The sequence below is a fragment of the Rhipicephalus microplus genome, chromosome 4 (assembly GCF_043290135.1).
Source record: "Rhipicephalus microplus isolate Deutch F79 chromosome 4, USDA_Rmic, whole genome shotgun sequence".
Classification (NCBI taxonomy): Eukaryota; Metazoa; Arthropoda; class Arachnida; order Ixodida; family Ixodidae; genus Rhipicephalus; species Rhipicephalus microplus.
In genome coordinates this window covers 219,305,705-219,327,550 of record NC_134703.1, presented here as the reverse complement: position 1 = coordinate 219,327,550, position 21,846 = coordinate 219,305,705, and the positions used below count along the sequence as shown (strand labels likewise).

At 43.0% G+C, this 21,846-nt stretch overlaps 1 long non-coding RNA gene across 1 annotated transcript; it reads left to right on the top strand.

The window, feature by feature from the left end:
* The first annotated feature begins 5,577 nt into the window (after positions 1–5,577).
* On the top strand, positions 5,578–17,197 carry LOC142814104 (uncharacterized). The gene is made up of 2 exons (XR_012894809.1): positions 5,578–5,679; positions 16,110–17,197. It is a non-coding gene; the product is annotated as an uncharacterized LOC142814104 (long non-coding RNA).
* The last annotated feature ends 4,649 nt before the right edge of the window (positions 17,198–21,846 follow it).

The window sequence follows — 21,846 nt, the reverse complement described above, 5'->3', positions numbered from 1 at the left end:
GACACGTTTTATGTTGAAAGCGTTGGTAGTGAGCTGAAATGAAAATTTTAAGCGGGCTTCTTTCGCTCTTTTTTGCAGCGTTTTTTTGGCTGCATGCCTTTAGAAGTATAGTTGGCGAGTTTGTGCGGTTGTGCCTGTTGTGAATAAATCTTATCGCTTTTCTTTGCACTACTTCCAGTTTTGTTGTGATAGTTTTTGTATGCAGAAACGAAATCACATTTGCATATTCAAAAATGGGCTTTAAAAATGGACAAGCAGCTTTATTGTGGTAGAGACTCGTTTTAGGCTTCTTTTAGGGGAAAAAGTAACTTTCATAGTGCTGCTGCGGTGATATTATTCATGTGCTGGGTCCAGTTATTGTCCGAAGTAAGAGTCACCCATGATAATTTATGTTGGTTTATTTGCGTTGGTAGCCTGGTGCCATCGACTGCATAGATGAACAGTGAGGGTTGTTTTCTTTTAGTTATCGTGATCACAGCAGATTTTTCTAACGTTCATTATATCTTTCATTGTTTGTGCTACTCGGATATTGTGTTGAGGGTGGCGAGGAATAAGATCTGTGAACAGGCAATTATAGACATTCTTCACACCATGCCTGTCTTCATGTAGTGCCCGAAGCAGACTAGTGGGGTGTCCGCTAAGCTAGTTATGTAGGCAACAGTCCGTAGTCCAAGCAACTACATTGATTTGTAGATGCTTTCAATACATGCGTCTTTGATAGACGTTGATTGAAGCGGCATCATCAGCACATATCAAGATAATCTTGAGAACTGCATGTGGCGTTCAGTCTTGGTGAATGCGGTAGTTTCCCCTGAATTCAGTGCAGTGGCGAAAAACAGGAGCTGCAAATAGGCAAATTCAAACACGATGGTTTCATGCTTGTATTCGTTCCGAGCCCAACACTGACTAGTGGGCGTCCAATGGGCTAGGTAGGTGGTATGTGCGTGCTCACCAACTAACTATACGCGGTGCACATGGGTACTTTTACAGCCTTGCGTCAGTTTTAAATTCAAAACATTTCTTAGTCTCACCATGTCACTAGGCGTCCACTCCCCCACTGCGCATGCTTGCGCCTCGTGCCAACCATTTGCTCCCCCGTTTTCTCGCCTCGCAAGACCGACGGATGCAGCGTCTGCTAATAAAAACAGAGTGCTCGAGCTGCACGACCGTTCCCTGACCATATTGTATATCAATGCACTGGATCGCCCATCACCGTCCCACCACTCGTTGAAGGCAACGCTTTTCCTTTAATAAATAAATAAGAATAATAAGGACGAAAAATGCATCAAGCATTCCCTAACCATACCCTTGTTACGCAACGATTACGCGACACCCCGCTACCCCTCACTCTGCGAGGCATATACTCGAGTTCTCCCCATGGAAAGATGCGAGTGGTATTTTTAATTTCGCGAAGGCTACTCATGGTAGCTCTGAGGGCCCCCTCAGGGGCGGAAACACAGAAGGAACCGTGTTGCTGTTCAGTGGCTACACTTGATTGTCAGTCTCAGCGACTTTATCGCACGTTGGAAGTTTTTTTGACTGACTGCAGCTACCCATTTTGCAGCCATCTTTTGATCCCGAGGAGACTTTCGAAAAGCGACCTGATCAAGACCGAAAACATTGCGTTAGCAAAGTGCTGCACAGTAGTTCGGCATCGCGAGTCCATTTCGACCCCTCACAAAAAAAAAAAATAGTGAGTGTCAGATGACCGAAATTTGTAATCAGAAAAAAAAAATAACAGTGCAATGTCAAGAAATCACTTTGAACCGGCAGAACTGATGCTCCTCTATCCAGCTGATCGCACCAGAAACAAGGCACAATCTCGAAGTGAACAAGCTGAGCTGACTGAGCGACGCAGACGGCCCGCGTCTCGATCCCCACATCTCTCTTACGCTCCGCCCCGCGCTCCGCGTGCGCCGGGGGAAAGGGGGGAGGCGTTCCCTCTGTGAACGTTTGTTAAATCAAAAATCGCAAAAAGAAGCGTCTTAGGTTATTGCAAGAGGTCAAACATAGCGAATTGGCCATAAATTCGTGAATGCAAAACCACTTAGAAGTCCCTTTAAGCCGTTCTCCTAGGCATTTCTAAGCTACCATTGTTAATTGGTGCCTCCTCTGGCAAGCATAATTCAGTAAAACGTCTAATGTCCCATCTCCCCCTCTGACACGATTCATCACGGTTGCCTCTTCCCGCTCCTCCTCCCTCGTTAGGGAGAGCGGGTACGCACGAGCGCTGAGGAAACCTTATACACCTTGAAGAAAAGACACTTGTCAAAATGTTGGCTCGAGCACTCACGCACTGTTTACAGTTCCTTCATCGTCCGCCTTCCCTTCGTGCCGTTCTTTGAATTGATTTCATCATCTCCAACGTCTTCGCACTTAAACCTGTGACACGGCTATGTGGGTGCATGGGAACACCAACAATCGGAAACACGCGAGAAGTGCATGACGTGCCACAAATGAGCAAATATTCTTAAATAAAGCGTCCGAAATTTCTCCCGGCAGCAAAGCGATGGCTGCGGGTGGACCTTGCATATATTTTAAGTCGTAACAGATTTTAATGGTATTGCTGCCTCGGTTCTTTTTTTATTAGTGCAACGTTTTAATAGCGTCTGTGTTATAGGCACGCGCACGCTGGGGCAGGAAGGGGGTGTGAGGGATGGCACAAAAACAGCCCCATACACTGACATGATAGAGAGGGGGGGGGGGCGCTGTGACAAACCTTCGCCCACCCCTGAAGATCAAACCTTCAGAAGCCTATGTTATTCGTAATAGCATTATTATTTGAACAGCGCATCTACTTCTGGTTTTATCACAACACGGTGTTTGTCAATAAAGCACTGTCTTTTGTGTGCCATCTTTCGGTGTGTCCATTTTGCGATCTTTACAACCACAAGGGATGGGGCAGTCAAGCACCATCATCGCCTAGCTCTCTCCTTTCTCCAACGTGCTTTTTTTTTCTTTTTAACGCAATAGATAAGAGTGGGAGGAGGTTGCCGACGGCGGCGCTTTACGCTACGGCTAGTGTCATTGCAGTTGCCTCCGCAGTCACGCTGGTACCGCACTTGGGATTCTTCAGTTTGGTTGCCGCAGACAACATGAACACCGACTTGTTGTTTCCTTACGAAGAGTGCCTTCCTCCCACAGTCCCACACCGATAAGCACCATTGTTGAGAGGACTTCCTGTGGCTAGCAAACAAACGACGCTGAAGTTGGCTGGTCCCCAAACAGATCCCGCACACTCGACTGAACAAAAAGATGGTGGTTCATCTGTGCATGTGAACCACGTTTGCACCGCATCTGCGACATTCTGGGCACTACACCGGGGTGCACATGACGTTCCTGTAGCTTCGCTGAATAACTCAGCTTCCGAACAATACGTTTTGTTTATAAAAAGAAAGTCTTAGTACATAAGCTGTTTTTTTTTATGCTGAAGCAGCCGCTTGTGATATTTCGCGAACCGATACATTCATTTTTTATAACTCCACAACTACTGACGTATTTAGGCAAATCATCATGTGACGTTTAAGAGTATACCATTTGCGTGCTCTCTTTTTTTTTTTATTTCAGACTGATAAAGAAAGCCAGCCCAAGGGAAACGCTCTGAGCAGCGTAAGAATTCGCAATATTTCAGGGATTGTATGCCTCTATCATTAAGCGACTGCTCCCGCGAACAGTGTAATAAGCAGTTCATGAGGGAGTCCTTTCTATGACTTGATAAATGTTGCTTATTAGCTTGAAAACATGCGATCGTTTTCTTGTACAAATTATGGACGTACTTTTGTGTAAGGTAACCATGGAGGCAATGGCGCTGTCATATAATAATAATAATAATAATAATAATGATAATATTAATAATAATAATAATAAGTATTTGACCACGAATCGCGATTGTTTACATCGACTTCCGGTAATGAAATGCGCCCCAAATTCGTGCCCGCGAGCATGGTCTTTGAATGACCACGCACCTCGGACGGCAACGCGATCGATGGCCGGCGCCGCCGGGACGTCCCGAAAGAGAAGGCATCGATCGATGCCGACCAAGATGGCTGCCTTCACCGCGCATCAGCAACCTCGGCACGAATGGCCTCTGCCGATAAGATGTGAACCACCATTTTGTTGACAATTAATATAGCCTCTTTCTAATCTGCATCAATAACCTGAACTTTTTTAGTGGGACTACAGGCCACACAAAAGTTCTTTTCACAAATCGCGTCTGCCGGTGCCGTGTGTTAATTAACGTGTGTTAATTAATGGCATAAATTTTGTAGGTGCTAGACACACCGGAGAGAAAGTCGGTGTTTCATAATATTCGAAATTCCTGCTGCTCGGCCGACCAATGCTTTGCCGGACACAAAAACTCCTGCTAATTTCTATGCAAGTCCGCAGCAAGCGCATCCTGTTTCGACTGCAGTCGCTGCTGCAACTTCCTTTTCTTTTTGGTCTCAGGATTACAATTTTTTGTCTGAGTTCTTTGTTGATGCAGTGTGTGCCCTAGTAAGTAACTTTCCAAATAGCGTCAAAGAGCCTGCACTTCTTGACCCACAAATCTTTTTCCTTAATCATAAATGCCAATAAAATAAAAGCCGCAATATTTATAACCCTGGCGTTTATCTTTACCTTTCAAGCTCAATGATCAGGATACCCACACAGGCTGTCTAGTGTTCACTCCTATCACTCCTCTAACATTATGCAACCTGACATAAAAATTATAGCACACTGTTATCAGGAGGTTAGACATTTCGACAAACAGAAAATCGACCTACTATTGCGCAAGAGCAGTGTGTAGTTGCTTTTAAAGAACACCAGAATGTCACGCAGCTTCGTGGGAACCAGCTGACGGAAATTGTTTGACTATTTCTTAACGACGAACGCGTTGATTGTAACCACAGCTGAATCAGCTATCTCCCTCTTTGTTAAATCTCTTAGGAAGCCAATCTTGTGTGCAGGTTTTCTTTTATTCTATTGCATGACACTTGGCGCTACAAGCATTTGTTTCCAAGTGGCAGAAGACACGTCTAGTATTGGCATTAGTTATATTAATTAGCATTCTATGAGGTCTGCGCGTCAAAATACCCAGCAGTCTTCCTAAACGATTCTGAACCAGCACTGCTATTTGGCTCAGTTGGAATCGCTTCCAGTTGAGAAGCTTGAAAGAACACGGGTATGAAGCAGACACTTTAATTCATGGGATCTGTTTATCCTTCTTTTCTGTGTAGGGTAGAAGACCGAGTGCAATCTTCCTTGTCTTTCGTTCGCTTTTCTCGCACACAACAGCGCACTTAGCGATACCATATAGCAGAAAGGGAGAAAGCAGAGATATATCTGATAGGGAAATGACTTAGGCACTCATCTTTGTGTTGTAGAATGAAAAATGCTTCAAGGGTGCGTAAAAAGAGTGAGGCTGCTAATATTTGTTACAGTGAAAGACTACGACGTCCTTTTCAACTGGACACATGCCTTTTTCGGCGTGACTGAAACTGCGCACACTGGGAGCGCAGCCACCACCGCTTTCTGCCATGCGAGCGAGCTTCCCTTGGAAAGCCACAATCGATCGCTCCTTTGTTTGCAGGGGGGGGGGGGGAAGTGAGCTTACGTCATCACCTCGCTCGGGACGCCCCGTCACGGCGGGGCAACTTGAGCGTGGCGACACTCATCGACTCCGTGGCGCCGACGGCGAGCGTGAGTCTGCGTTTTCTTCTGGTTAATGCGCAAAACTCGCTTCTTGGCCACCCCGGCCTTACGTTGAGAGCAGTCGTCTTTACGTAGCTCTACATGATCAACTGTACACGATCGACATCCGACAGCACTGCTGCCATGGGATTAGCTCTGACGCTGGCATACGAAGTTCCGTCCGGAAACCAGCGTACCCGCAGCTTTGTATTGATCATGCCAATATGACAAACATCCCATAAAGATTTACATCAGGGACCTTGCAACACTCATCATCATCATCATCAGCAGCAGCAGCAGCAGCCTGACTACGTCCACTGCAGATCAATGGCATCTCCCGTGTTCCTCCAGTCAACTCGGCCCTGTGCTTGCTGCTACCATCTTATACCTAGAAACTTCTTAATCTCATCTGCCCACCTACTTTTCTATCTCCCCGTAACCCGCTTACCTTCTCTAGGTATCCAGTTAGTTACATTAATGACCAGTGGTTATCCTTTCTACGTGCCACATGCCCGGCCCATGTTCATTCCCTCTTCTTGATTTCAACTATGACATCCTTCACCCCGGTTTGTTTCCTGCCCCATTATGCTCTCTTCTTGTCTCTTAAGGTTACACTTACCATTTTCCTTTCCAGTTCTCGATGCGTCGTTCCCAATTGAAGCTGAACCGTTTTTGTAAGTCTCTAGACCCCACCAAGGGGGTCTAGTGGCTAAGCTACTCAAGTGCTGACCCGCAGGTCGCGGGATCGAATCCCAGCTTCAGCGGCTGCAATTCCGATGGAGGCGGAAACGTTGTAGACCCGTGTGCTCATTTGGGTGCACTTTAAAGAACCCCAAGTGTTCGAAATTTCCGGCGCCCTTCACTATGGCGTCTATCATTATATCACTTATATACTATCATTATCTTCACTATGGCGTCTATCACTATGGCGTCAACATTATATGATGGTTTTGGGACATTAAACCCTACATATCAATCAGTCAATCAATCTTCTCCATAGCTAAGTATTGGCAAGATACAGCTGGTATATACCTTCATATTCAGGAATTCATTTGCCAGGAATGGCAAATGTCAATTAATTACAACAAAACTGTTTATATGAAAATAACACTAAAGAAAAATCCTTTATGTTATCAGTACGGCACAAATAGCGTCAATCTTACAGAAGTTGCAGAATACAAGTACCTTGGAGTATGGATAACTAATGATCTAAACTGGAACAAACACGTCGATATAACTACAGGTAAATGTCTACGGAAACTTTTTTTTCTAAAGCGATCCTTAAAATATTCTACCCCGTCTGTACGCATGTTGGCATATAAAACACTCATTCGTCCAATGTTGGAATATGCTGTAGTAATATGGGATCCATTCACTAAACGTAACATTAATCAATTAGAAAAAGTGCAGAACAAGGGCTTACGTTTTATTTATAACTCCTACGGTAGAACATCCGTATCTGAATTATTGGTAAAAAGCGGTCTGCAACCCGTTGTGGACAGAAACCGCACTTGCCGGCTTAAGTTTTTCTATCAATTAATAAATGGTCATTTAAATGTTGACAATGCAGGCATTCTTCGGTATTCTTCCGGTTACGCAACTCGCAAGCGACATAGTAAAACGATAACTCCTTTACCTTCACGGATTAACTGCCACAAGTATTCGTTCTTCCCTAGAACTATTAATGACTGGAATAGCCTGACAAATGATGTCGTTTTACAGAAGAAACTGTCATTGTTTGAAAACAGCATCGCCTAAACCATCACTACACATTGCATTGTATTATTTGTTTTATTGTAATTATTGTGTTAGTCTATAACCCGTATTCTACGTGTTACGTTATTATGTGTTATGTTACTCGAAAAATTTGTTGAAATAAGCGTTTGTGAACCGTCGCCTTGTATATTCAAATCGTACGATTTATTGTGTTTTCATTATTTTTTTGTATGTACCGATTCTCGAACATTTTTTTCCCACCCTGCCATGATCTTTCAGCTGAAGGATCGCAGTATTTATAAATAAATAAATAAATAAAAAAATAGTGGTAATCTACCTGTCAAGATGTGAGAGTGCTTGCCAAATGTGCTATTCTTATCCTTTTAGTCACTTCAATCTCGTGGTTCGGCTACGTGGTTTTTACCTGTCCAAAGTATAAATAGTGTTTCACAGCTTCTAGGGCACTATTACTTATCTCGAAGAGCTGTTCTCTTCCGAGGTTGTTGTACATTACTTTCGCTTAATGTAGATTAACTTTAAGACGTACTTTCTGCTCTCCTTGTCTTACTCCATTACTCCGTAATCATGAGTTGCAATTCGTCCCCAGAGTTACTCAGCAATGAAATGTCATCGGTGAAGGGCAGATTATTAAGGTACTCTCCATTAAGTCGTATCCGTAACTCTTCATGGTCTAGGCCTCTGAAAGGGGTCTGTAAGAACGTGGTAAATGCATTGGGGAGACTGTATCCCCCTGCCTTACACTCTTCTTGATTGGTATTCTGTTGCTTTCTTTATGAAGGACTACGGTAGCAGTTGATCCACTGTAGATTTCTTACAGAATGTTTATATATGCTTCGTCTACGCCCTGATTCTGCAGTGTCAGCATGATTGATGATTTCTCTATTGAATCAAACGCCTTCTCATCATCTTTGAAAGCTATGTACCGTGGTTGGTTGTATTCTGAGCATTTTTATATTACGCGACTGATAGTATGAATATCGCCGATTGTTGAGTGGCCTGTTCTAAATCCTGCTTGTTCCTTTGGTTAATTGAATTCTACTGTTGCCTTGATTCTGTTAGCAATTACCGCAGTAAAACAGATAGCTGGGCTAGTTGGTATTGATTCATGATATATCTTTCTTAGCGTGTACAAAAACAAGACGAGAAAGAGACCGACGAGCGCTAACTCTCAACTAATTTATTTTTGAAAGTAAAAAAAACGTATAAAGACCTGGAAACCCGCTCAGCGCACGTGCAAGTCAAGAGAAAGGCAAAAATACAATACATATAGCTAAATAGAGTTTAAAAAACTATACTTCCTATCTGTTAGAGCCACCGAAGGTTGACTAATACATCTGTTTGTGCACCTATTCATATGAAAGGCTTCCGCCGGTTACGTGTTAGTTTACCTCTATGTGAGAACAAGATATGTGTATCACTCAACACGAGATCACAATGGCATGATTTACAATGAGCTGACAAGTTAAAAATGATTCTTTTCCTAGTGAGTTAGCATGCTCTTTTAGTCGTGCATTGCTGCAGCGGCCAGTCTGTCCAATGTATACATTTCCACAGATATCAATTATGCCACGCCTTCTCGGCATTTTATGAGTTTCTATTGTTCTTTTAGGCGACAGCGACATTTTCTTTCCCCTGTTGTGAACTTTTTGTCAACGACCTGGCACAAATGTTGCGTCTTAATAGGGGCGCTGAAAACAACAAGGATGCCATATCTCCCAGACTTTTTTTTAAACCGTGAGAAAACTTGTGAATTTATGGCAGAACCGTGCTTTCCTTCGTATCTTTGCTTAAAGGTGACGGTCGTGCGTCTTTTACTATCTTTGTACCTTTTCCAACAGCTCTGCCTTTTCTGGGGAACCTGTTGAGGATAGTTTTGCTACCTATTTAGAAAACCTTTATTTCATTGCGTGATAGCAAGACTTTACCATAGCTCCTCACTCAAAGACAGCACACTGCTATTTCATTTTTAACAATTTCGGAATGACCCGACCTGTACTAATGTAGAATTTTTTTTTATCTAGGGCTGTACATTCAGCACACGTGGTTAGGCCAAAATGTTATTGATAGGTCTAAAAACTGTAGCTTGTTGTCTTTTGCTATCTCATGGGTAAACGCGAGTGCCAGGTCACATTCACAAAACACTTCCAGTACATTAAACCCACAGTCAGCCCTACCAAATATAATAAAAGACATCAACAAAGCGTAAAATTCGTTTAGTGATGCCTTGAACTGCATGCTGAATTTTTCGGTCCACTCTTGCAAGAAAAACATCACTGAGTACTACCTATGTCGGGTGGAATTAAGAATTGTATGTGCGAAATCTGGCATTTGTATAGGTTCCAAGGTAGCCCCTTTACTCAGTGATATTTTAAATGCGAAGCATTTCTTAGCGAACTTCGGCGACTTTAAGCGTATCTATCTATCTATCTATCTATCTATCTATCTATCTATCTATCTATCTATCTATCTATCTATCTATCTATCTATCTATCTATCTATCTATCTATCTATCTATCTATCTATCTATCTATCTATCTATCTATCTATCTATCTATCTATCTATCTAGCCACGTACGACTTTTAGCTCTCCTGGTCGTTTGGATAATGGTATCGATATCAAACTTGGTATGGCATAACATGACTGTAATACAAGAATATTTGAATAGTCATAACATGAAAATCATGACATGTATGTCATGAATGCCGTGATTTACATTTCATGGTCTTGCTGTTCTTGCGGTGGTGTCGTTCACATGACATCTAGCAAAACTTGTATATGGCATGACAGAATTGCATGGCAAACACAAGCAACAGACCCTAACATAAAAATCAAGACATGCGTGTGATGTAACAACATGACTGCATGCCAAACTCAAGATGCGCTCACGGCATTTTCGCTAGCGTCACATATGCCAAATTTGGTATTACAGTACGTTAATGAATGACAAAGGTATGTGACTGGTGCTAACATAATAAACATGAGATGCGTGTCATGTGACAACATGACTACATGCTACGCTCATGATGCGCTCGCGGTCGTATCGCTAGCTTCTTATGTACCAAATTAGGTATTGCGTGACGCGAACCGACGACGTTGGTTAGTGACACATCCAAACATGATAATCACGGCATGCGTGTCAAGTAACAACCTGACTACATGCTACACTCATGATACGGTCGCAGCCGTTTCTCTAGGTTCACACATGCCAAGTTTGGTATAACGTGACGTCAATGAATGACGAAGGTATGTGACTGGTGCAAACATGACAATCATGAGATGCTTATCATGTGAGAACATGACTACATGCCACAATCAAGGCACGAATACACTGGAACGTGACACTGCGCACGTGCGCGCCAGCGTTGCCACGCCAGGCACTGGTCCTGCCGTATACTCGCAAGCACGCACCTCGCTGCGTTGCTTTGACGCATGCGCGTTTCAGCGCGTCTCGTGTCCCTCCGTCACGAAAACAGACAGACGCGGTGCTGTCTGGGTAGCGCATCGGCGCGAAATGCAGCATGTCACATTTCGCGTCGGTTTCCATCGGGCTGCACCGATGGACGCTGGTCGCGCCTGGCGTGAGACTATTCTCGCGTTTTGCAAACGTATAGCGTTGCTGGGCCCAGCGTGCGCGCGCGTCATTCAAATCACCAACTTCCCAATCACCAACTAGCCCAAGCATCTGTCTTATCATGTCAACGTCACGTGAGTATATTGGGTCTTTCATGATGCACTGACGGCCGTTTCGCTAGTACCACATATACCAAACTTGGTGTTATGTGAAGTCAATAGATGATGAAGGTATACCACTGGTGCAAACGTGATAATGATAACACTTGTGTCATAAAGAACATGATAACATACCAAGTTTACAGCATGCTCGCGGCCATTTCACTAGCTTCACATATACTAAATTTGGCATCACGTCACGTGAATAGATTACGAAGGTGAATGATATATTCAAACATGATAATTATGACACGAAAGTCGTGTACGGAATAATTTACTTCCACCTCGTAACGTTTTGGTGAATTTAAAGGGACATATCAACCTTCCTCATTCGTGCTTCGCATATCATCGATTCCTACTGTACGTGGAATCTGCCAATTTTTTCTTGCAAGAGTGAACCGAAAAATGACACACATGACATAAATGACGTACAACATGCATGACATGTATGTCATGTGTCTCATGACTACACGCCACGATTACGGTGTGCTCGTGGTCGTTTCGCTAGTTTTGCGTATTCTAAATTTGGTATTACGTGAGGTGAGTGGATGACCTTGCAAGACATACGAATGATGCAAACATGATAATCATAAGATGCGTGTGATATATTAACAAGACTACATGCCACGCTCACGATGCGCTCGCGGCCATTTCGCTAGGTTCACATATACCAAATTTGGCATAACGTGACGTAAATGGACGACGTCCAAACATGATAATCATGACATGTATGCCATGAAAAACATGGCTACATGCTACGCTCATAGCTCGTTCGCGGCTGTTTCGCAAGCTCCACATATGCCGAACTTGGTATTACGTGACGTGAATGAATGGCGAAGGTATATGACTGGTGCAAACATGATAATAACGAAACGCGTGTCATGTCAGAACATCACTGCATGCCACGCTCATGTGCGCTCGCTACCATTTGGCTAGCTTCCCATATACCAATTAGGGTATTACGGGAAGTTAAAAGACGATGTTCAAACAAGATAATCATGACATCACATTATGTAAAACATGATGTAATGTCATGAATGTCATGACTACATGCTACGCTCATAGCCCCCTCGCAGCTGTTTCGCTAGACCCACACATACCAAATTTGGTATCACGTGCACGTGAATGGACGACGAAGGTAAATGACATGTCCAAACATGACAATCATGACAAACATGACATGAGTGATAAACATTATATATCATGACATGATAATCATGACATCTACGGCATAATTTATGACCATCTCTTAACGTTGTGCTGATTTTAAAGTGAAATATCGAGCTTGCCCACTCGTGCTTCTCATATCGTTGATTCCTACTATACGTGGGATCTGCCAACATTGGTTGCAAGCTGCGAAAACTTGATAAGAGGAAGGGAGCTTAAAACATTTGCCGCTCATCCGGCGTATACCCTTTGAAAACCAGACTCCTTCCCTGCCGTCGGGCAACTCGGAGCCGGAAGATCACACGATGCAGTCTCATCAACACGTCATGCGTACGCAAGGCTACATTCACATGAAATGCCAGGTTGTGCATGCAAGCAGTCTTGTGTCATTTCGGCGTTCTCTGTATTGCACTGCTCGTTTCTGTGGGACAGATACATCTATGCGCGCACTCTTAATTGGAGAGGATCTTGTATCCTTACCACGACACAGAGCATCGCGCAAATGGAACTGCTCTAAGGAACGATGCACCGAAAACACGCCAAGTGTTGTGAATATCTCGGTTGAACAGCGCACGCGAAACGAGGACGAAGAAAAAAAAAACAGAGACAAGTGCTTACTCGTAACCAACATCTATTTGCGAAAGAACAGTTGATATGCAGGTGAAGTACCACTTAAAAATGCAACAACACTAAACAGCAAAAAAGCCAAACACACCGCAAGCAAGGAGAAAATTGTAACATTGGTATTATCTCCTGCAGGTGCTAGAAAGATAGCAAAATTATGCGTCGCTCGGCGCAATCGACGGCATGCTGACACAGTTGACGTTTTTTCTTCGGATGTGGAAGGCTTCAATCTCTTCTCTTGCTAGCTGATTCCTATGATGTGATAGTACCATTGCGTCGTTGAACAAAGCTACGCAGCTGCATTCATGATAATGACTGGTGAGGGAGTACGGTTTTGATTCTGATAATGGGCGTTCGTGCTCCCACAGGCAAATGCTGATGCATCTTTCGTTTTGGCCAATGTAACTTATACCGCATGATAAGGAAATCTAATAAAGAATGGCCTCTATACATTCTGCATAGATTCTGTATATCAGAAGGTATATATATTCTATATATTAGAAGGTGTAGTTTACACCACAGTTGTCTGGAACACTTTCATTTCATTGCTTTTGCTCTTCTTAGCAATGCTTTTTCGCACTTTTTCGTGCATGGACACAAGCTTATATGGAGACGCAAAAACAACGTCAACACCATATAGTTTAGCCGCGTTTTTTGAACCGTGTGACACTCGGTGACTACGCGGTGTGACCTTATACATTTTTGCTCGTACAGCCTGTTAATCATTCCCAGCCCTTGTTTCGTGTATTTCATTTGAATGCTGGCACCAGCATGTTGTCAGAACACCAACGCAAACAAAATGGAGGCAGCCTACTCTTGCATCTAGCTCGATACCAAGTTGAAGAAATAACACGCATAGAATTACGGTGTATGTTCTAATATTTCTGGTATTCTGACAGCAGATTGCACAAATTACTCACATCGCCTCGAATATTTCTCACTGCGTCACGTACTACTCCGAGGTACGCAGGACCACTCCTTGTTATATACGCCACCCCAATGATGCTTGGCGCGCCCGTGAGATGAAAGTCAAGCGGTGTTCTGTCTGTCATTTCACCTTTTTCTGGGGCATGTGTACCATTGCAAACAAAAATTCTTGGCAGATGAGATCGTGAGTGCCTAGTGCATTCACAAACAGATCAACCCTGTGTGGTTAGACCATGTTAATACGAGGCAGAGCGAACCTTCTGGTCTATTTGCGCGTTGGCAATTTGCTCCTTTGTTGTCTTTCTCAGCGATGTCAAAAAGAAAAAAGACCCACCCAGTAGCGTGCTTCTTCGACAGTGAATACTTAGATAGCAGAAAAATCTGTTGCTGGACCTCTTGATACATACTTGAAGACACGAAAAAACGGGTTTAGTGACCCGTACACAAGAAGACGACAGACACACGCTGAAACTTGAAACGGGTCCAATGAAACCATCACACCAGAAGTTCCCAGGATAGCCAATCACGTGTGCGTCGTACAAAAACGCGCGATTCACTAGAGACGAGAAAGACATCAGTACCCACACTTTTTTAAATAAACAATCTCTTTCTGTGATAGTGATAGCGAAGGTACACTAATGCATTTGTTCGAACCATGATGCCTAATATTCTCTACCGAAAGCGAGCAGAAGTGAAGCCGTACATTCACAAGGTCTTACGTAACATGAAAAAGGTTGCCACACGGCATGGTGTTTGCGTTGTGTTTTCAGCGCCATGTAAGCTATCAAGTCTGTGCTCTAAGATTTATGGATGGAAGCTTAAGAATATTTCCTGTACCGGCCATAAATCATCTTTCACTGCGGGTATCGCAAGGGTTATTTATTGCATTTCATTTTGGTGTGGTCGTGGGTATATGTAACAAATGGGACGATGCTTAAATTTCAGATTAAAAGAACATGAAGCATCTACCACGTCAGCAAACTTACCTGCTCATTTTTGGTTGTGTGACTGTTTATTTTTGTAATATGGTAATATTTTCCTAATATGGTTTTAATTTTTGCTTTGATTGTGCATCTTTCCGTATGTAGCATGCATTTACCTATATTCGTGGTTTTTTATAGTATGTTTTTTTTTCTCTGGCTTAAAATTCTCACCTATGTCCATATTCAAGTTATCTTTATCGCCTTTTTTATGTGACTATTTATTCGCTGCTGCCTGCAAGGTCCCTTCAAGCTGTTTTTGATAGCTTTTTGCCCGAGGGTGCCCCCAACACTTTGTGTTGGAAAATAAAGTTTTAAATTCAAAGTTGAAGCTTTCCGGATCTGAAAGGTACGCAAATAATAGGTAAAGGAACCACGCATTATGAATGTGAAGTGATTGTAGCATATCATATTTGGCAGCATGGTTCGAACAAATGCGTCAGTGTACCTTCCTCATCCCTATCAAAGAAAGACATTGCTTATTTTAAAAAGTGGGTACTAATGTAATTCTTTTCTCTAGTGAATCACATGTTTTGTACGATGCATGCGCAATTGGCTTTCCTTGGAATTTTATCTGTGGTGGCTTCATCAAACCTGTTGAAGTTCCAGCATGTCTGTCGTGTTCTCTTCTTGTGTTCGCATCGCCAATCTGGTTTTTCCGTTTCGTCACTTAGATCGCCATGCTGGACTAGAAAAGGCGAGACGATAGTCTGCAAATCCTGCTGAAAAAGAAATGCATGGCTATTCTAAATCATTGGCCCCTTTGTGTTATCAAAAACTAGAACATTTCTGGTTACTTTCCTGTCGTAGACACAGATGCCACACGCATTTTCGATAACTTTGATTGTGCCGAAGTTTATTGTGTATATATGTACAATTTTGGGGACACCAGGAACAGTGCTTTGGCCGCTTATTTTTGGCGCCTAAAACGGGGTTTCTTAGTGCTTATACATCCGGCCTGTAGTTATCACACCTTGTGTTACCGTTTTCTTGATCCCTTGTGACACTCTTGTGAAGGGTTCTTGTTCGTAAGCACATGAAGGACTTGACATGTGACAGGCAAAATATCATTACTGTTTCTGTTTAAGAGTGCTACGACAGGACAGTGCCCATGAGACTTGTATATTTGCCTGGTTGCTCTCACACTATTAGCACTTTAGGTGCCGTGCAACACAGCTAAATGTGGTTGTTCTTCGAAATCGTGTGTTCTCATTTTCAAGACAGTGTGTTCTAAGTGTAGATAGAAATTGATGATATATCTGCTCTCATTGCAGGTTATCCGTTCTCTGAAATTGGGAGACCATCCACTGAATGCGCGGGTGCTATGCAAGGCAGATAGTATTGTTCTCACCACCAATTGCACTTGCATGGCAAGGGTAGCTAGGCGAAGCGTGATTGCACTTGGGAGCGTGCTTTTTTGCCGTGGAGACAGGTGTGAAAATGAAGGAGAATGTAACATGCACGGGAAAACAAAATCCATGGCTGCCTGCACATAGTGAAACTGTACTATTTAGACGGCTTAAAGACACAAGTTTTGCGTCTTCAAAAATGAAAAAAAAAAAAGGCTTTTAGATGGCAGCCCCGCTGATGGCCAGAAGAGCAAGCAAACCATAGACATTCCTGTCGGAGATAGCAGATGACGACAATGAAGGAGTGATCGTGGGCTGCGGTCTCCTTGGCGTGCGCCAAGAAATGCGTGCAGCACTATCATCATCATGGACAGTCGAGTGTTCGTTTGCCCCAACGAAAGCGTTCTGTTGTTGCCTCACAGCTCCGTCTTTCTGGCGGCGCTTCGCCTAACGAAGGCCGGCGTTTTACGACGTATGGTGCCTAAAACTCGAGGGACAACGAGCGGCTCCCAAATACGTGAACGACAGGCGATGGCTACTAGGAGCTTTTATAAGAAACCACAGCCAGAGCAACCTGATCCTCATCGGAACCACACCCAGGGAAGCAACGAGCGGAACCGGCTACATTACGAGCAAGTTGGCCACGATATCAAAGACATGGACCGTCTCAAAGCCAAACAAGCAGCTCGACGAACTCAATTAACGAAAACTGTGAATGAGGTTACAACCCATATAGAGAGCGACAACAACGATTGAACCGGGTTCAGCAAGGTCCTAGTCAAGCTCGTCGCAAGCCACGTCGGAAGATGAATGCTGAAATCGAGGACGCGATTACAGTCGAGGAACTGGAAAATGAGTATACGAGTCTGTGGCGGATTACGTCGATCAGGAGCTTGAGACCCTGATGAGCGTATACGATGCCGTCTTGAAGAGCTCAACGCGCAGCAGACCTTTGCGTCGACGACGATCAACACGTTGCTAACCCCGAAAATAAAGCACATGGCAACAGAAAAGTGAAAATGCATTTATTAGGAAAAAGCATGCCGTCCATCCCTGTAGCTTCTTTTTTTTTAATTATTGATAAAAGTGGAGACTGAGTGGAGAACCGTTCACAAATTATCATGCCGAAACAAACGGTTGTCCATCGATTCGGGCTTCAATCAAGTGCATCGTTCCTACATTACGTATCCTACAGCAGTGAAGTTGCGCTCGCTGCTGGCACTTAACCGAAATTGCCAAGATCTTTCTTGCAAGATTGGCGAGTTTCAGCTAGTTCTTTTCTTTCCCTTTCCAAAACACAACAAGTTTTGACTTGGAGCACGTGCTTAGTGATTCAATACCCAAGTACTCACTAACTCCATCCCGGTTTCTCTCCAAAGAAAGTGCACATATGAACAATGAGAATTCCGGCACATCATCTATATCTTTAGGTTGATTCATACTTTTAATCAGGCCCATGCCCAGCTCGATGATTCAACAAGGAAGCCCGAGCCCGACCATAGGTGAAAAGACGTAAAAGACGTCAGGCTGCCCGAGCCCGGCCTGCGGGCTGGGTTGGGCTCGAGCTTTCACATAAGCCAGAGCCCGTGCACCACTCTAGTTGACACACCTAAATGTGCTGACTTCTTCGCATGCAACTGTCCTAAAAAACAAGTAAAAATGTCGCTACACAGTAGGTTGCTGAACTGATAATTTAAAATCATTTTCCTTTCTTCTCATCCACTTAGAGGCTGGCCCCTGAAGCAATGTGGATCAGTGACCGGAGCTTTAATGCTGCCGGGTACTGCTGCTTGGCTCAGTGTGGAAAAGTACTGCATTGAGGACAACATGTGCCTTTGCAGACTTTTTGTGAAGGTGCTTAGTACACATAATTTCTTATCCTGCTTAACAGTAACCTGTTGTGCAACATAACCTCTGCTAACACTTGAAAATGTAAAATGAACCCTTGAGTTGCCAAAGCAAACCTGCTCCTATTGAGACTTCATATATACATTGAATAAAAAATTGCAACTTAAGTTTGTAGTGCTGGATGTTTTTGCTTTCCCCTATCCTTAAAAAAGCAATATCTGTGCTTTTAAGTCATCTGCAAGCACAGTTACGCCACAGTACTGTGTTATCAAAGGTGAAAGCAAAGTCCAACCCACCTCAACTTTTCAAGTGCCGGATGCAATTTCCACTGTGCAATGACTTTAATTTTTAGCACGTTCACAGTCCTTGAATTGAAATGCTTTTTATATAAGAATAAAAACAAGGCAGACTTGTAATATAAATTCCAGTAGAAATGTCAATAAAACAACGTTCTGTAATTGTACATGGCCATGACGAAAATTCCTGCAGAATCTTGAACAAAAGAGACTTTAATTATTGATACACCAGACAACTGAAATCTACATGAGTAATAAATGTAAGAATAACTCGTACAGTAATAGCTCTAAATGTAAGAGACTACAAGTATATAAATACAGAATAGTTATGACTGCGAAATGAGATGATAAAGTGTTTTTTTTTCATAAATGTTGAATTACAAATGTTTAGTGCATAGTGGTATTGAATTCCAAAAATGTATGGCAGCAAACATGGTAGTGTGTTTGCCGTATTTTGTGCTTGAGTGCGGTAGTAACAAATTGTTGTTAGAGGTGAACCTAATGGGATTAGAATTTACCAATTGAATATTCTGCAGGAAATCAGCTCTTTTGGAAGCGCTAAAAATCTATATACAAACATAGCGAGTTCGTATTTGAATAACTTACACATTGTTAGTACACAACAATGCTGAAAACGTGGAGACACGCTGGTGAGCGGAGTACGGAACGTTAGGATGCGAATGGCTTGGTTTTGGAGACATTGAAGTGGAAGGACATGAAATGGATAGGTGTTCACCCATGACGTGATGCAGTACGTAATAAGACTGTGGATAATGGCGCAGTATACTTACGGCAAAGTTGAAGAATGATCATGTTTTAATGAAAGTTCTGATACCAGGAGCTATCCTCTGTCCTATAAGTGAAATGTGATAACAGCGCTTTAGATGAGCATCTAGGACAACCACCAAAAATGTGAACTTAGTGGTACAAAGATGTCTGTGGCTGTTGATAGTAATAGCAGGGGTAGGTGAAACAGCGTTATGACTAGAATGGAACACAATCAAGTCTGTTTTAATTGTGGGAATTGTTAAACCGTTAGCTGCACACCAGTTATTAACAGTAATGGTGTTCAAGGACTTCTGCTGTGCACTTATAAGAGCTCCTTACATCCCATTTTTAATCCGAAAAAATGGCGGGCCACAAGCAGGTCATTGGGAGTAGCACGTAATTGCTTCATTTTGACATTTGTTTCGAAACCTTCACTCTTACACCATGCTAGACAGCTAGGGATGCAAGCTGTTCTAAGGGTCAATAGACTTTGTCACATAGTCTTCATTAACAGCGGCACTTGTATACTGCTCTGCTTCACCAAATGCATTCGCATTAAAAAATAGCGGGAAGATTGAGATGTTTTGATAGAGGTAGACTTGGGGCTGATTTCGCATGGGCTCAGTGATTATTGAAGCGAATCCTAAATGGTGTTTCTGTTTGTCCGATGTACTGCATACTACACACGTTGAATTCGAGTAGGTATACAACATTAGAGGAATCGCATGTTAGGTTTTCTCGTATGTTAATCGAAAACTTCGATTGTGTGCTAGTTGCTTTATGTGTTTCTCGCATCGCCTTACATGCAAGAAGACATCATGGCTTTAAACAAAGTCGGCATGAATTATTGTGATAATTATTGATCGGTACAATAACTCGGTAACATAATTATTGATCGGTACAATAACTGAACCATCGGTACAATAACTGAACCCATATCGGGGTACGTGTACAAACTAATAATTTACATTCCATGCACCCTCACGTCGTACATAAAAGACACCAGATATTTTCTTCGAGACATTGCAGGTCTGTGTGTGCCGAAAAACTCGTACTTGGTTACTCTTGATGTCTCTTCATTGTATACAAATATTCCTCACGATGACGGCATAGCTGCATTACAAAACGTCTACACAAACCATAGGCAATCCAACACACCTGATTTCTCTTCCATCGCAACTTTGAAGAGGCTGGTCTTCGAACTAAATTCATTCGAGTTTAACCAAGAGTATTTTCGACAAATCAGCGGGACCGCTATGGGCACCGAAATGGCACCTAATTATGCCAACATATTTATGGGAAATCTAGAATCGGAATTTCTTGCACAAAGTTCCTTGAAACCAAAGTTATACAGAAGATACATAGACATCTTTCTTATTTGGACCCACAGTGAGGACAATCTTCTCAGCTTTGTCGACACTTACAATGCTGTACATCCGAACATACACTTCACACACACATACTCGCAAATAACCGTAAATTTTCTTGATGTTATCATAACGACAGAAGAAGAGAAGCTCTCTACAACCCTATATCGCAAACCAACGGATCGACAACAATACCTCCATTACCAAAGCGATCACCCACATCACTGTTAAAACAGTATTCCATACAGCCAGGCTCACCGGTTTAGGCGAATCTGCTCTAGAGACGCTGACTTTGACACGAGCTCACAGAGGCTAAAACTTATGCTCGAGAAACAAAAATACCGCCCACATGTAATTGATGACGCTGTTCAAAAAGCGAAAAAACTAAAGCGTGAAGACTTACTTATGAAGCGACCACCGCAAGAAGACCCACAACAAACAAACCTCTGCTTGACTTACAGCACAAACTTCCCCAATGTAAACAAATCCTTAAACGACATTACAACATTCTGGAACAAAGTGAACGTCTGAAACGCGCATTCCCATCCACTACAGGCATCGTTTACCGACGACCACGTAACCTCAAAGACACACTTGTCCACTCTCAAATTAATACATCACCCCCCAATAATTCATGCCGACCTTGTTTAAAGCCACGATGTCTTCTTGTATGTAAGGCGATGCGAGAAACACACAAAGCAACCAGCACACAATCGAAGTTTTCGATTAACATACGAGGAAACCTAACATGCGATTTCTCTGATGTTGTATATCTACTCGAATGCAACGTGTGTAGTATGCAGTACATCGAATAAACAGAAACACCATTTAGGATTCGCTTCAATAATCACAGAGCCCATGCGAAATCTGCCCCAAGTCTACCTACTATCAAAACATCTCAATCTTCCCGACCATGCATTCGACAAACTATCAGTAACGCTCTTAGAGACGGGATTTATATCAAATCGAGAACGTGAACAACGACAATCATACCTTATCCACCAATTGAACACCCTCGATAGAGGAATAAATGAGAGTCCTGGTACACTTGCAGCAATTAAAGCATTAAAAAACAATAAGGGCAATAATGAAAATAGTAGCTGAGTTAACGGCACTGCACCTGCGAAGGGCACTGGACAACTCAAAACAATGCCAAGTGTCACTACTCTTCCTAAGTACAGCTGTCGTATGTTTTCTGTTTTTACTTTACTACCCAATCAATTGTGCCAAGCATGACATGTCCAACAGCGACCCTGTACACAGTCGGGAGGCCCCTACTGCACGCGTAATCCAGAAGCGGGCAAGGAATTCGAATGGCGGCCGCTGGCCAGCCTCTGCGGCAATACGCGGCACCCCTCTTTCTACGACGAAATGTCGACGAGC